Below are 13,356 nucleotides of genomic sequence, written 5' to 3'. Positions count from 1 at the left end.
TCGATGGACATCTTGGCTCTTTCCACAGTTTGGCTATTGTGGACATTGCTGCTATAAACATCGGGGTGCACGTACCCCTTCGGATCCCTACTTTTGTATCTTTGGGGTAAATACCCAGTAGTGCAATTGCTGGATCATATGGTATGGCTCAGGATATTTTTAAAATCTCATTCATTTTACTTAGTTCTACATTCAGTATTCCAGAAAAGGGCACCAACGTGCAAGGCAATGGTACAGAAGCTGACCAAACTTACAAATTTGCCTTGGAAGTACTTATTTCCAATAAATAATTGGTATTTTTACTCTTCTACAGCTTCACACTCCTCTGGGGGCATAATCCAGATGATGCAGGGTTATTTTTTTTTCTTTTTTCTTTTGTTTTGATTTTTCATATTAAACTGGAGCTTTTGGCTGGCTCTCAAATGAGAATGTAATTTTGCTGCAATATTATCAAGGCAATTTTAATACAACTACATTATAAAAATATGAGATGAATCATTTGGAAAGCAACTATTACTAGATGTCTAGCTTGATAATAAATAAGGAGGAAAGTGATGCAAAAACATATACATGTTCATTATTTGCATAGAAGCTTCGGTGAACGAATCAGTGAATCCCAATTCCAGTGGGCAAAAAAGGAAGAGTGAATCATTCACAGATGGACTAACTTGTTTTCCTGGAATGCTATTAAAATGTCACTGCGTATTCTGAGTTTACATCTTTCATGAGATACAGCTTTTGGTCATGTTACCTCACTGCCTTTATATGGCATTAAAAATCTCTAATGGCACTGTATCACTCTCTACCCTGACAAAAGGAAATAAAAGGGACAACTGCATTCCATATCCCTGTAAATTGGTAAGTAGACAGTCTGAAGCTGACCATATCTGTTAATGACTGTGCTTATGCACTGCACACTCTGGGGAAACAGGGTGGTCTGAATTTAGACAATACACCCACATGTCTACACGGAAAAACACTAGCTTATCCCCCATGACAAGATATTATATCCCTTCATGTTTCTCCAAATTCAAATTATCTAATTTAAAAAAATTTCATTTGAAGGAAGGCATTAACACTCTAAATAAATGAATGTATACATACACAAATAAAGCATAAACTCATCAAAACACACCCCCCTTTGACTGAGGAAGAAGGAGGTACTACTATTTGGCCCTATGACACATGAGAAAATTAAGACATGTAAAAGGGACTAACTGAACTGCTAGAGCCCACTAACCTCACTCCTGGGATTTAGTCAAGGATGCTATTATTGCCAAATGCAATACAATTATAAGGAAGAAAGTTTAATATCCTTAGAGTATTTACAGTAACACAGAATGAAATCAAGTCTATCCTTCCAAAGACAACTTATAAAAAGGAATGTCAAATTTTTAGAAGCCCAAATTGCCTCAACTAGCACATCTTTGCTTTTTCTCTCTGAAATCCCTACCAACTAAAAAAAGAGACAACAAATAATCGTCACATACAATTCTGTATAACAAAAAAACTAATGATAATGGCTGCTTTTCTGTAGTGCTTGTAACATTATTTCTCAGTGCTTCCCTCTACTGAGGCCCATTCAATGGTACAATCTATCATTAAACAAAAGAAGTCAATGCAAAAGCAATAAATTCCCAAATAACCATCTGATAACTCAACACATGTTTTATTATAAGTTCAATCATAATTATCTAAATTTTTTCTAGTTTTTTAAGTTTATCTGATACTTGAAAATGATCAGTTTTCTATCACTATGGCTTTATTATTGAGGAAAAGTTATAACTAAAAGATAATGTTTTATAAGTGCTATATTCTGGGGCGCCTGAGTGGCTCAGATGGTTAAGCATCTGCCTTTGGCTTAGGTCATGATCCCAGCGTCCTGGAATCAAGCCCTGCATCGGGCTCCCCGCTTGGTTGGGAACCTGCTTCTCCCTCTCCCTCTACTGTTCCCCCTGTTTGTGCTCTCTCGCTCTGTCAAATAAATAAATAAAATCTTAAAAAATAAAAATAAAATAAAAAGAGGTGCCATATTCTGTCCCTTCATACCACAGAGGGAAAAAAATGCTCAATTTTAATTTAAAAAATATGAAGCACTGAATTACTTTCAATTGAATCTTAAACCATCTTCTAATTATTCATATTAATATATGTTTCACACATTTTAGAATACAATAAATAATTTTTAAGCAAAAATTTATCGTCTGTCTACACTTTTACTGCATTGAATTAGTATTACTATACATTCACTGGGCAACAGAAAGTGGTCAAGGATTTTGCCAGTGAGGATATGTATGAACTCTAACCAACACAACTGGCAACAGATACTCCACTAAGTGGATAATCCTTATATGGATAATGACTACAATTTTACTATTGTAAACAGTTTGTTAAATAGTGTCATATCAAGAGTTGGTGTACCCATCAATAAAAGGATAAAAGCTATCTCAATAGATGCAGAAAAAACATCAAAGGAGAACATCCATTCATGATTAAAAAAACCCTCATCAAAGTAGGTTTAGAGGGAACATACTTTAACATAATAAAAGCCATCTATGAAAAAACCACAGTGAATATCAAACTCAATGGGAAAACACTGAGCCTTCTTCCCTAAAGTCAAGAACAAAACAAAGATGTCCACTCTCACCAGTTTTATTCAAAATAGTACTAGAAGTCCTAGCCTCAGCAATTAGACAACCAAAAGAAATAAAAGGCATACAGACTGGCAAGGAAGAAGTCAAATTTTCACTATTTGCAGATGACATGATACTCTATACAGAAAAACCATTAAGACTCCACCAAAAAACTGCTGGAACTGATAAGCAAATTCAGTAGAGTCCCGGGGTACAAAATCAACATGGAGAAATCTGTTGCATTTCTATATACCAATAATGAAGAAGCAGAAAGAGAAATTAGGAAAACAATCTCAACTAATTGGAATTTTTTTTAAAGATTTTATTTATTTGAGAGAGAGAGAGAGAGGCGTGCACACACATGAGCAGGGAGAAGGGGCAGAGTGAGAGGGAGAGGACAAGAGACCATGCTGATCACGGAGCCTAATGCAGGACTCGATCTCATGACCAAGAGTCAGACACTTACCCGACTGAGCCATTCAGGCACCCCACAACTAACTGGAATTTAAATAAAAACTTAAAAAGGAAAATCCCATTTACAATTGTACCAAAAATAATAAGATACCTAGGAATAAACATAACCAAAGAGATAAAAGACCTGTACTCTGAAAACTTTAAACACTGATGAAAGAAATTGAAGATGACACAAAAAATGAAAAGACATTCCCGGCTCACGGATCCAAAAAACAAATACTGTTAAAATGTCTCTATTATCCAAAGCAGTCTACACATTTAATGTAATCCCTTTCAAAATACCAACAGCATTTTTCACAGAACCGGAACACACAATCCTAAAATTTGTATGGAACCACAAAAGACCCCGAATAATCAAAGCAATCTTGCAAAAGAAAAGCAAAGCTGGAGGTATTGCAATTCCAGACTTCAAGTCATATGACAAAGCTGTAGTGATCACAACAGTATGGTAATGGCACAACAAGAAACGCAGAGTTCAATGGAACAGAACAGAAAACCCAGAAATGAACCCACAACTATGTGGTCAATTAAACTTTGACAAAGAAGGAAAGAATATCCAGTAGGAAAAGACAACCTCTTCAACAAAAGGTGTTGGGAAAACTGGACAGCTACATGCAAAAGAATGAAACTGGACCACTTTCTTATACCATACACAATAATATACTCAAAATGGATTAAAGACCTAAATGTGAGACCTGGAACCATAAAAATCTTAGAAGAGAGCGCAGGCAGTAATTTCTCTGACATCAGCTGTAGCAACATTTTTCTAGAGATGTCTCCTGAGACAAGGGAAATAAAAGCAAAAATAAATTATTGGGATTAGATCAAAATAAAAAATTTCTGTACAGCAAAGGAAACAATCAACAAAACTAAAAGGCAACCTACGGAATGAGAGAAGATTTTTGCAAATGACATACCAGATGAAGGGTCGGTATCCAAAATATATGAAGAACTTATACAACTCAACACCCAAAAAACAATCCAATTAAAAAATGGGCAGAAGACATGAACAGATTTTCTCCAAAGAAGACATACAGATGGCCAACAGACACATGAAAAGATGCTCAACATCACTCACCATCAGGGAAATGCAAATCAAAACTACAATGAGATACCACCTCATACCTGTCAGAATGACTGAAATCAAAAACACAAGAAACAACAAGTGTTGGCGAGGATATGAGAACAAGGAACCCTCTTGCACTGTTGGTGGGAATGCAAACTGGTGTAGCCACTCTGGAAAAGAATATGGTTTCCTCAAAAGGTTAAAAATAGAACTATCCTACAATCTAGTAATCGTGCTACTAGATATTTACTCCAAAAATACAATAACACTAATTCAGATGGATACATGCACCCTTATGTTTATAGGAGAATTATTCATAATAGCCAAATTATGGAAGCGGCCCAAGTGTCCATCGACTGATGAATGGATAAATATTCATTTATATAAATGAATTTATATATTATAATAAATAATATTATATATCTAGAGAACATTAGATCAATTCTGTTTATTTATATAAATGAATTTATATAAATAAATATAAATATTCCATATACAATGGAATATTACTCAGCCATATAAAAGAATGAAATCTTGCCATTTGCAATGACATGGATGGAGCTAGAAAGTATAATGCTAAGCAAAGTAAGTCAGTCAAAGAAAGACAAATACCATATGATTTCACTCATATGTGGAATTTAAGAAACAAACAAAAAAATGAGCAAAGGAAAGAAAAAAGAGAGGGAGACAAACCAAGAAACAGACTCTTAACTATAGAGAACAAACTGATGGTTATCAGAGGGGAGGATGGTGGGGGGATGGGTTAAATAGGTGATGGGGATTAAGGAGTGCACTTGTTGTGATGAGCACACGGTGATGTATAGAAGTGTTGAATCACTATATTGTACACCTGAAACTAATATAACACTGTATGGTAACTATACTGGAATTTAAAAGAAAATAAAAAAGGCTTGGTGTACCTAAACCAATCCTGTGAATCCCTGCTTCCCTCTGAGCACACAGGTTAAGTGGCACCTAAAGCGAGTCAGGGATAGATAGCCCTCTTCTATCTTGCAAGCAGTGTCTAGAGTTAGAAGATGTATCCTAATTCAAGTCGATTTTTTTTTTTAATCAACCCCTGCTAGAGGTCTCAACTTAGAACTTAATTTCTTTTTAATGTAATTTACTTGAGAGTGATTACCATTAGGGATAAGTAAGTTAAAATTAGCTTACTAAACGTAAGTATCCCAATCCTAAACGAAACATTAGAACCCTCAAAAGTATACTTGTAAATACAAATTTAGCTTGATCAAACACCCCACACACACACTTTTGCAGGTCCAGGTACTAAATAATATTATCTATCTAGAGAACATTAGATCAATTCTGTACTCTCCTCTGTCTCTCTTCCTCTTCTCTTCTAACTCTTCCATCTTCGGAAGAACAAGAGGCTTTATGAATACTCTCTATGGTTAGATATATCCAATTTGTATCATCACTATTAGTGTTTTCTGCCCTCTCTTCAAATTTTTATAAATACCTGTTTTCACTGCCCCACACCACAGTTCTTGCTGCACTTCCTTGGCACACTCAGAACTGCACAGCTGGCCTGCAGTGCCCCTCAGCTTCTGGCAGTTTCACCTTGCAAATACCTTCTGTAGTCTTCCAGGAGAGGGCACCAGTATGCAAAGCAGAGGTACAGAAACTGCCCAAACACCAAGTGAATGAAACAGGCTGCATTTACTTTAGAGGCATTTATTTTCAATATATAATTTTACTCTTCACCCTTCTAGAGTTTCATACTCCTCAGGGGGGGGCATGACCCAGATGATGCAGGTTTTCGCTTTTTCGCTTTCACAAACTCCATGCAATTCCTACTACAGTGGCCGGTCAGCATATCCTCTCCATACTGAGTTTTTCCTGAGTGCCACTTATTGCAACTACACTGAAAGCTGCTGTATTTGATAGAGGTTTCTCAGATTCGCTTAACAAATTTTGTGTTTAATTTTAAAGAGAAAAAATGTGCTTCCTAACAACAGTGTAGTAAGATCAGCACAAAGAAAGCAGGAAGATCATTCCCTAAGGAAATAAAGTCTTATCTCAGTCACTTCCTGCTTTCATCTCTTTACATTATTCCAGCTCATCTGGAGACATAACAAAGGGATCATCCTCATCTGGGGCTATGGGAATAAAAAGGGATTTTCTTCCACTCTTTATTGCCTATGATGAATGAGTTAGCAAGAATATCCATATACATTTTTTGTCTTAATATATTTTGTAAGCACATCTAGAATGTTTACTGTGCTCTGTACACTATTCTGAGCACTTTATATTAACTCACCTAACCCCTTTAACAGCCCTATGATCGGTAGGTACTATCATGCACTTAACAGAGGAGCAAACTAAGACATGGGGACGTAAAGTAATTTCACATGGTCACAATGCTAATCGATGGCAAAGCTAGGATAGGAGCTCAAGCCAGGCAGTTTGATCTGGAAAGTTCAAGCTCTTAAACAATATGCTGTGTGGCCTTTCTTCTGTGGCAATGTTATACTTCTGGTATAACACTGGCATATTAGAACAAAAATGTCTACTTCTTAAGGGACATCCATATGACTAAACATGCTTAGTATAGTTAATTAAGTGTACACATCAATGTGCATAATTACCTCTGCAATAACTTATTAAAGTATCTAATATGTGCTGGACATACTTTAGGTGCTAGGAGTACAAAGTCCTGCCTTTGTACAGTTTTAACTTCAAATAAGAGACAGATAATAAACAAATGCAGGTCTCCCTCTCTGTGTCCCTCCCCTTTACCTTTCCACAAATATCTGCTGAATATCTGTTATGAGTCAGACACTGTTCTAATGTAAATATTAAGTGTTCAATAAAGCATCGAAGAGCAAAAGTCCTTGCTTTCATGGAGCTAACATTCAGACAGTGATAGTGATAAATGCCTTGAAGATAAATACAGCCAGGAAGGAAACAGGGGAGGCTAGACCTGCTGTTTTATTCATGGCACCAGGAAAGTGCCGTGTGAGTGGAAAACTGAAGGAAAGTAAGGGATGTGTCCTCGCAAAGGATCTTCAGGAAGAGCACTCCAAACGAATACTAAGGCCTGGGCAGGACTGTGTTTGGCAAGTCCAAAGGACAGCACAGAGAGGACACTACAGCTAGAGAGGAGAGAGCAAGGGGAAAAGGTGGGGCCTGAACTCACTTGTACATCCGAAGCAGTCACTCACTCAAAAGCCCCCAGATCAACTCCAATTCTCAAACAGCTACGGTCAGAAGAGGTGCAACAATTAAAAAACAAAAACAAAACAACAACAAGCCAGACTGTTAGTATCTTAGACACATGTTAGCTTCCAAAGTTAGTTTTTCAGTTCCTCCCCTACTTCTGAGAATGATCCCGTGACCCTCAGCATCATCCAAGGCCCAGACTCCAGCAATCCCCTAAGTCATCCTGTGGCACAAGGATCCACTGCATACTATGCATACTGTCTCTACTACTGTCCCCATCAGGTTGGTCTGTGACATTTCTAGGCTGAATCCAGATCTTCATCACATTTCTATCTCAATGCCTAGTCTCAATGCCTCAGTGCCAGTCCAATGCCTGGCACATAAACAGTTGCTCACTAAAAGTGCCCTAATCAAATTGTGATAAATTTAATAAGAAAAGTTAGTGATTATGTTCTAGTCTAAACACACCAAGCAACCTGACTAGAAGATACCGAAAATAATAATTAGGATGCTTCTTCTCTTGAACCTATATAAAAAGCTGAAAGTCTCCACCATGAAGTTTTGGTTACTTATATCCACCAATTAGAATTACTTCAATAATTTTAAATACTTCCCTCATTGTGGAATCTAGAAGCTCTGACCAGTACAAAACACTTACCAATGAGCTCTCTCTAGACATTTTTCCCCAGGTTTATTATTTTTTTTAAACATTACCTGCTCCTTAATACTACACAATGGGGAGAAAATATGAAAAAGTGGCAACAAAGTAGAATCCAAGGGGAACACTCAATTCTTAATAACTTAGAAAAGTAAAACCATCATTGCTAATAAAAAGATCATTCATATTATCTGAAAAAGAAAAGTAGCACTGCCAGTTGCCAAGCTTTGTATGTTCCCAGGAATGATGCTTAAACCAGGTTCTTCCTATCTTCATTGATTATATGTTAAAAATAGATACGACGGGGGTGCCTGGGTGGCTCAGTTGGTTAAGCAACTGCCTTCGGCTCAGGTCATGATCCCGGAGTCCTGGGATCGAGTCCCACATCGGGCTCCCGGCTCAGCGGGGAGCCTGCTTCTCCCTCTGACCCTATCCCCTCTCATGCTGTTTCTCTCTCTCTCTCTCTCTCAAATAAATAAATAAAAATAAAATCTTTAAAAAAAAAATAGATAAGACAGGGTGCCTGGGTGGCTCAGTCGTTAAGCGTCTGCCTTCAGCTCAGGTCATGATCCCAGGGTCCTGGGATCGAGTCCCACATCGGGCTCCCTGCTCCTTGGGAGCCTGCTTCTCCCTCTGCCTCTCTCTCTCTGTGTCTCTCATGAATAAATAAATAAAATCTTTAAAAAAAAAAATAGATAAGACGATGCTTAAGACGACTTCCCCAGATCACTGAGTCATGTAAGAGAGGAGGAGGTGCTCAGACATGGGGTGCCTTCCTTTCCAAGGAATATGTTTTAGAAAATTACAGGTTTCTTGAAACCATCTTTGATTTAAAAATATATGTATTTTTAAACAAATGAGGTAATAAGCAAGAAAACCAGGAGAACTGTGCCTACCAGACAGTTGGCACACAGTTTATTCTTACCAAAGTGTTTGCTTAATGAATAAATCATCTGAACCATGTATAAGTTTAATTTAGAAATAAACTACTTTTCTCATGCAAAAAAAAGTTACCAAATTTTAGGGAGCTGTAGATCATCTTTATTTGCCCTCTGATTTCACACTATCAACTCCTGCAATGTGAGGGGAGCAAGCCTGGTGCTCCTTAATGTAAATGACATCAGCTATCTACCATCCAACTCTTTTCTCAAGTATTTTGGTATTTTAAAATTGGGAAATCGTGGGATTTCAGAGGTAGTTTAATAACATGAGCTGGAACAGATTCAGTTCCTGGACACAAGACAAGACAATATGCTCTGCAAATAAGCTGAGAATTAAAGGGACACAGTAGACAACAAATTTAGTGAATACCTCCTTCTCCAAAAAAGAAAAAAAAGAGTCTTTAAAATCAGATGAGAAGAAAGGAAATCACATTTTCTGACACTCTGACATGTGACAAGCCCTTTACATATATCATCTCATTTTAATGATAGTCAGAACCTCTTAGTACAGCTTCTTTGAATGAATTTTAGAAAGGTATCCCCTATGTACAAATGAAATACAATAAGGCATCCATTTTGGTACATGTTTTAGATAAAGGAAACCCTACCAGGACTCACAGCTGAGTAAACAGAATTCAGGTCATAAAACTACTCTTCATATCTGAGACCCTTGCAGTGGTCCAAAGAAATTATGGCATAATTAGGACAACCACCTACTGTTAGCCCACGTGGCCTTAGGAAAGCATCTGCAGAACTTTCAAATAATAGATCACCTAACTACTCATTGTTTACACGACAATAATTGATACCCAGAGGTGTGACTTGCCCTTAGAGTCATGTCTTCCAACTCCAAATCCAAAACTTTTTTCAGAGCAAAGATGACAATTTAAATAGCTGGTGACAAAGCTCGCCTTCCCAAAGGGTAGTTTCAGTTTCAACAAATGCTTCTGAAAATATTTTTCAAGTAAACTGAAAATGACAAAGTCTCTTGGTCAAGGGAAAGGGCACTGGGGGAGGAGCACTTCTGAAAGCCCAGAAAACTAATAAAGGAGGAGATGATGTCAGAGGCAGTGCAGACCAGCTTGAAACCCTGAAAGTAATCCTCCAGAACCTGATCATGAGCCTTCCTATAAAGGGAGGGGGGTGATACCAGGAAGAGCCAGGGATGCTCCTGAATAAAAATCAGAAGTCCTTTCCCCCTTTCCTTTTTTTCCCATTGAACATCTCCAGAGATGAGGCAAAAGCGGTACTGATTTTGACAAAACTATATAAACACAAGTACATATCACATTCCATTGATTCTTAGACAATTTTTTTCTAAATTTCATAGTCTCTGAAATTAGGATGGTTTCTTATATAGTACAACCCCTGTCAGGCAGACAGATGTTCGTTATCTGTGCACAAAGGAAAATTATACATTGTTGATTTAGTCTTGACTTAACTGATGTGTACAAGGTCTCCAAAAAGATTATGCTATTAATTGGTATTGAAACAAAAGTATTGTGTATGGAGAAGGCAATGAAAACAAGCAACTAAGATTCTTATTTTCATGTAAAAATCTGTAAGTTTAAATAGAAATATGATATGATCCGGTAATTCCACTACTAGGTTATTTATTAGAAGAAAACAAAAACAGATTTGAAAAGATACATGCACCCCTATGTTTACTGCAGCATTATTTACAATAGCCAAGATATGGAAGCAACCCAAGTGTCCATCAACTGATGGATAAAGAAGATGTGGTCTATATATACAATGGAATGTTACTCAGCCATTAAAAGAATGAGACCTTGCTATCTGCAACAGCATAGATGGACCTAGAGAATATTATGCTAAGTGAAATAAGCCAGACAGAGAAAGAAAAAAAATTCTAAGTATTAAAAAGCATTGTGTCATAGTTAATTAGTGGCCTATTATTTTCTGGTGGTACTTAAAATAATGATTTACCTCAGAATCAACAGCATCTTACATTTTAAAAATTCTATATCTTTTTGTTTTTATTACTTTAGACTTACCTTAAATTTCAATAACATTTAATTTTTTAAAAGGAAGATTATATTCTGTTTCTTGATTTGCTCATTTATGGGTCATGAGAGTAAAATAATGATGGCACTAAAGTCTTTGGTTTCTGTTCCCTCTATTTTAGAAAAGACAAGTTATTTTGAAGTTCTGGTGTTGCATTTAATTCTAGAAGTTTATGGCCCAATTCTCAAAAATCACCATTCAAAAGAACACAGACATACTCTCCAATCAGTGCTTTTAAAAATACTATTTTTCAGCATAGATAAATGAGAACAGTATTTTTAAACCACTGCTATTATCTCCAAGACAATGTGCACCAAGAACACATTTGAGATAATTAGTACTACAATTTTGCTCCTCCAATTTCAAAAACACCAATATACCAAGTTCCAAAATGCTAAACTTTTAAGATTATGGGTAACTGGGGTGCCTGGGTGGCTCAGTCGGTTAAGCGACTTCCTCTGGCTCAGGTCACGATCTTGGAGTCCCAGGATCAAGTTCCACATCGGTCTCCCTGCTCAGCAGGGAGCCTGCTTCTCCCTCTGACTCTCCCCGCCATGTGCTCTCTCTCTCTCTCTCTCTCATTCTCTCTCCAATAAATAAATAAAATCTTAAAAAAAAAAAAAAGATTACAGGTAACTATTCCTCCTAAGAAAAATGATAAAGTGGAGTTTATGTGAACTAGTTAAAGCCTAACAAAAGCAAATGAAAACTCTTGTGCTTTCTCTAAAACAATTACTACTTTTCTCATTTTTTGGCCAGTTTCTGTAGAAATGAATATTTCCCCAGCTAATTCAAACACTGCTATAGATAATATTAAATATCCATATTGCTATAATACCAAAATTTTGGACTTTTGACACACACACACACACACACAATAAAGCTGCAACTCCATACAATTCATGAACTTTTATACCCATGGCTTCAAATTTACATCTATATATATAGAAAGATTTTAAAATCTTGAAACCATAATTAATTCTATCACTTCAAACTGTATTTTGAGAAAGGGATAGCAAGGGGAGAAAATTCTCTATAGAATAAATACCCTCCATACCATACAAAAGAGGATTGTGGAAAGTGAAGAGAGTATTTACTTCTAACCGCCCCCCTCCCCTGCCGATTCACAATGCAGTTGTGTCCTCTTAGTACTAAAGACTTAGAAGTTCTGCAGAAAAGAGTTTTACTTTAACCTTGATGAAATCTTTTTTTGTTGTTTGGTTTTCGTTTTGTTTACTACCCATTTACTTCCTATTATTCTACATGGAACACACACTCTGTGAACACAAGCATTCAAACTTTCACTAAGTTATTAGAGCTATAGAGTTAGATGCTTTTTGTGCCACAGAAACTTTTTGGGGGGGGGGGGCGGAGGGGCCATAAGAGGGTCTTGAATCCAATAGATGGCCCAGGCTGAGTCTTTAGACTTTAGAGAAAAGCAAATAGAGGGAGATCTGGTCACATATCTCTTCCTGAAAAAGAAGTACCATGCAGAGCCCTAGACAGTACCTGCTGTCTCTCTGGCCCAGCTCCTCAAAGAGTGTTACTCACTTGAGAGTAGGAGGGCAAACCTGGGTCCCTTCTTCAATACTACAGTCCACCCCCTGAAGTGTGTTCCTGATACCCCTTCACCCCACCTAAGCTGGACATACACACTCTTATAAGCAACACTTCACACCATCGTGCAAGAATAAAGTAGAAATATCCTCAAACTCAACTTTTATGATAGCTAGAATGAATGACCTAGTTGTAATGTCTTGGGTACAATCTGTCTATCCATAAGCCAGTATCCCCCCAGTGACCGTCTGTCTACTTCCTGACCTAAATGCCATAGTTGTCAATGTGAATAATTTAGCAATTCCCAACTATCTGCTACACAAAGCTGCGTATCAGAGATTAAGCCAGAAAACAGCTTTCACATACATTGTGACTTTCAGAGAACATTCTGACATTTCAGAATAAGATGCACAATAGAAAATAAAATATACTGTCCTCACTAGTACATTAACTTCATATAATATCTCATCCTTCTTCTAAAATAAAAAATACATGTTGGATGACCATTAAGTATTTTAAAGTTTAGAGAACAAGAATATCTGTTTGCCCACCCTTCTCCTAGATTCTGGCACCACAACTCCTATCCCAGCATATATACTCACTCAAAAATGATGAATCAATGTAGTCAATCAGCTCTATGAAGTTTTTATTTAGGCTTTATTCTTTAATTTTATTTCTGAGGTATATTGTAAGTAATTTTATTCTGAGGTATAAAAACTCCAGTTTTAAATAATGCAATATATGTTAAAAAAAAAAAAAAGAAGAAGGTAGCGGGAGGGGAAGAATGAAGCGGGGGAAATCGGAGGGGTAGACGAACCC

General features: G+C 36.9%; 1 protein-coding gene across 7 annotated transcripts in view; it reads right to left on the bottom strand.

Moving 5' to 3' along the window:
• The window catches only part of PSD3 (pleckstrin and Sec7 domain containing 3), a 542,217-nt gene that overhangs the window by 188,341 nt on the left and 340,520 nt on the right, over positions 1–13,356 (bottom strand). The window lies entirely within an intron of this gene.

Source organism: Leptonychotes weddellii, chromosome 2, assembly GCF_054177405.1.
Source record: "Leptonychotes weddellii isolate Sample4059 chromosome 2, ASM5417740v2, whole genome shotgun sequence".
Lineage (NCBI taxonomy): Eukaryota > Metazoa > Chordata > Mammalia > Carnivora > Phocidae > Leptonychotes > Leptonychotes weddellii.
Note: the sequence above shows the minus strand (reverse complement) of the source record. Positions and strands in the feature narration are given on the sequence as shown.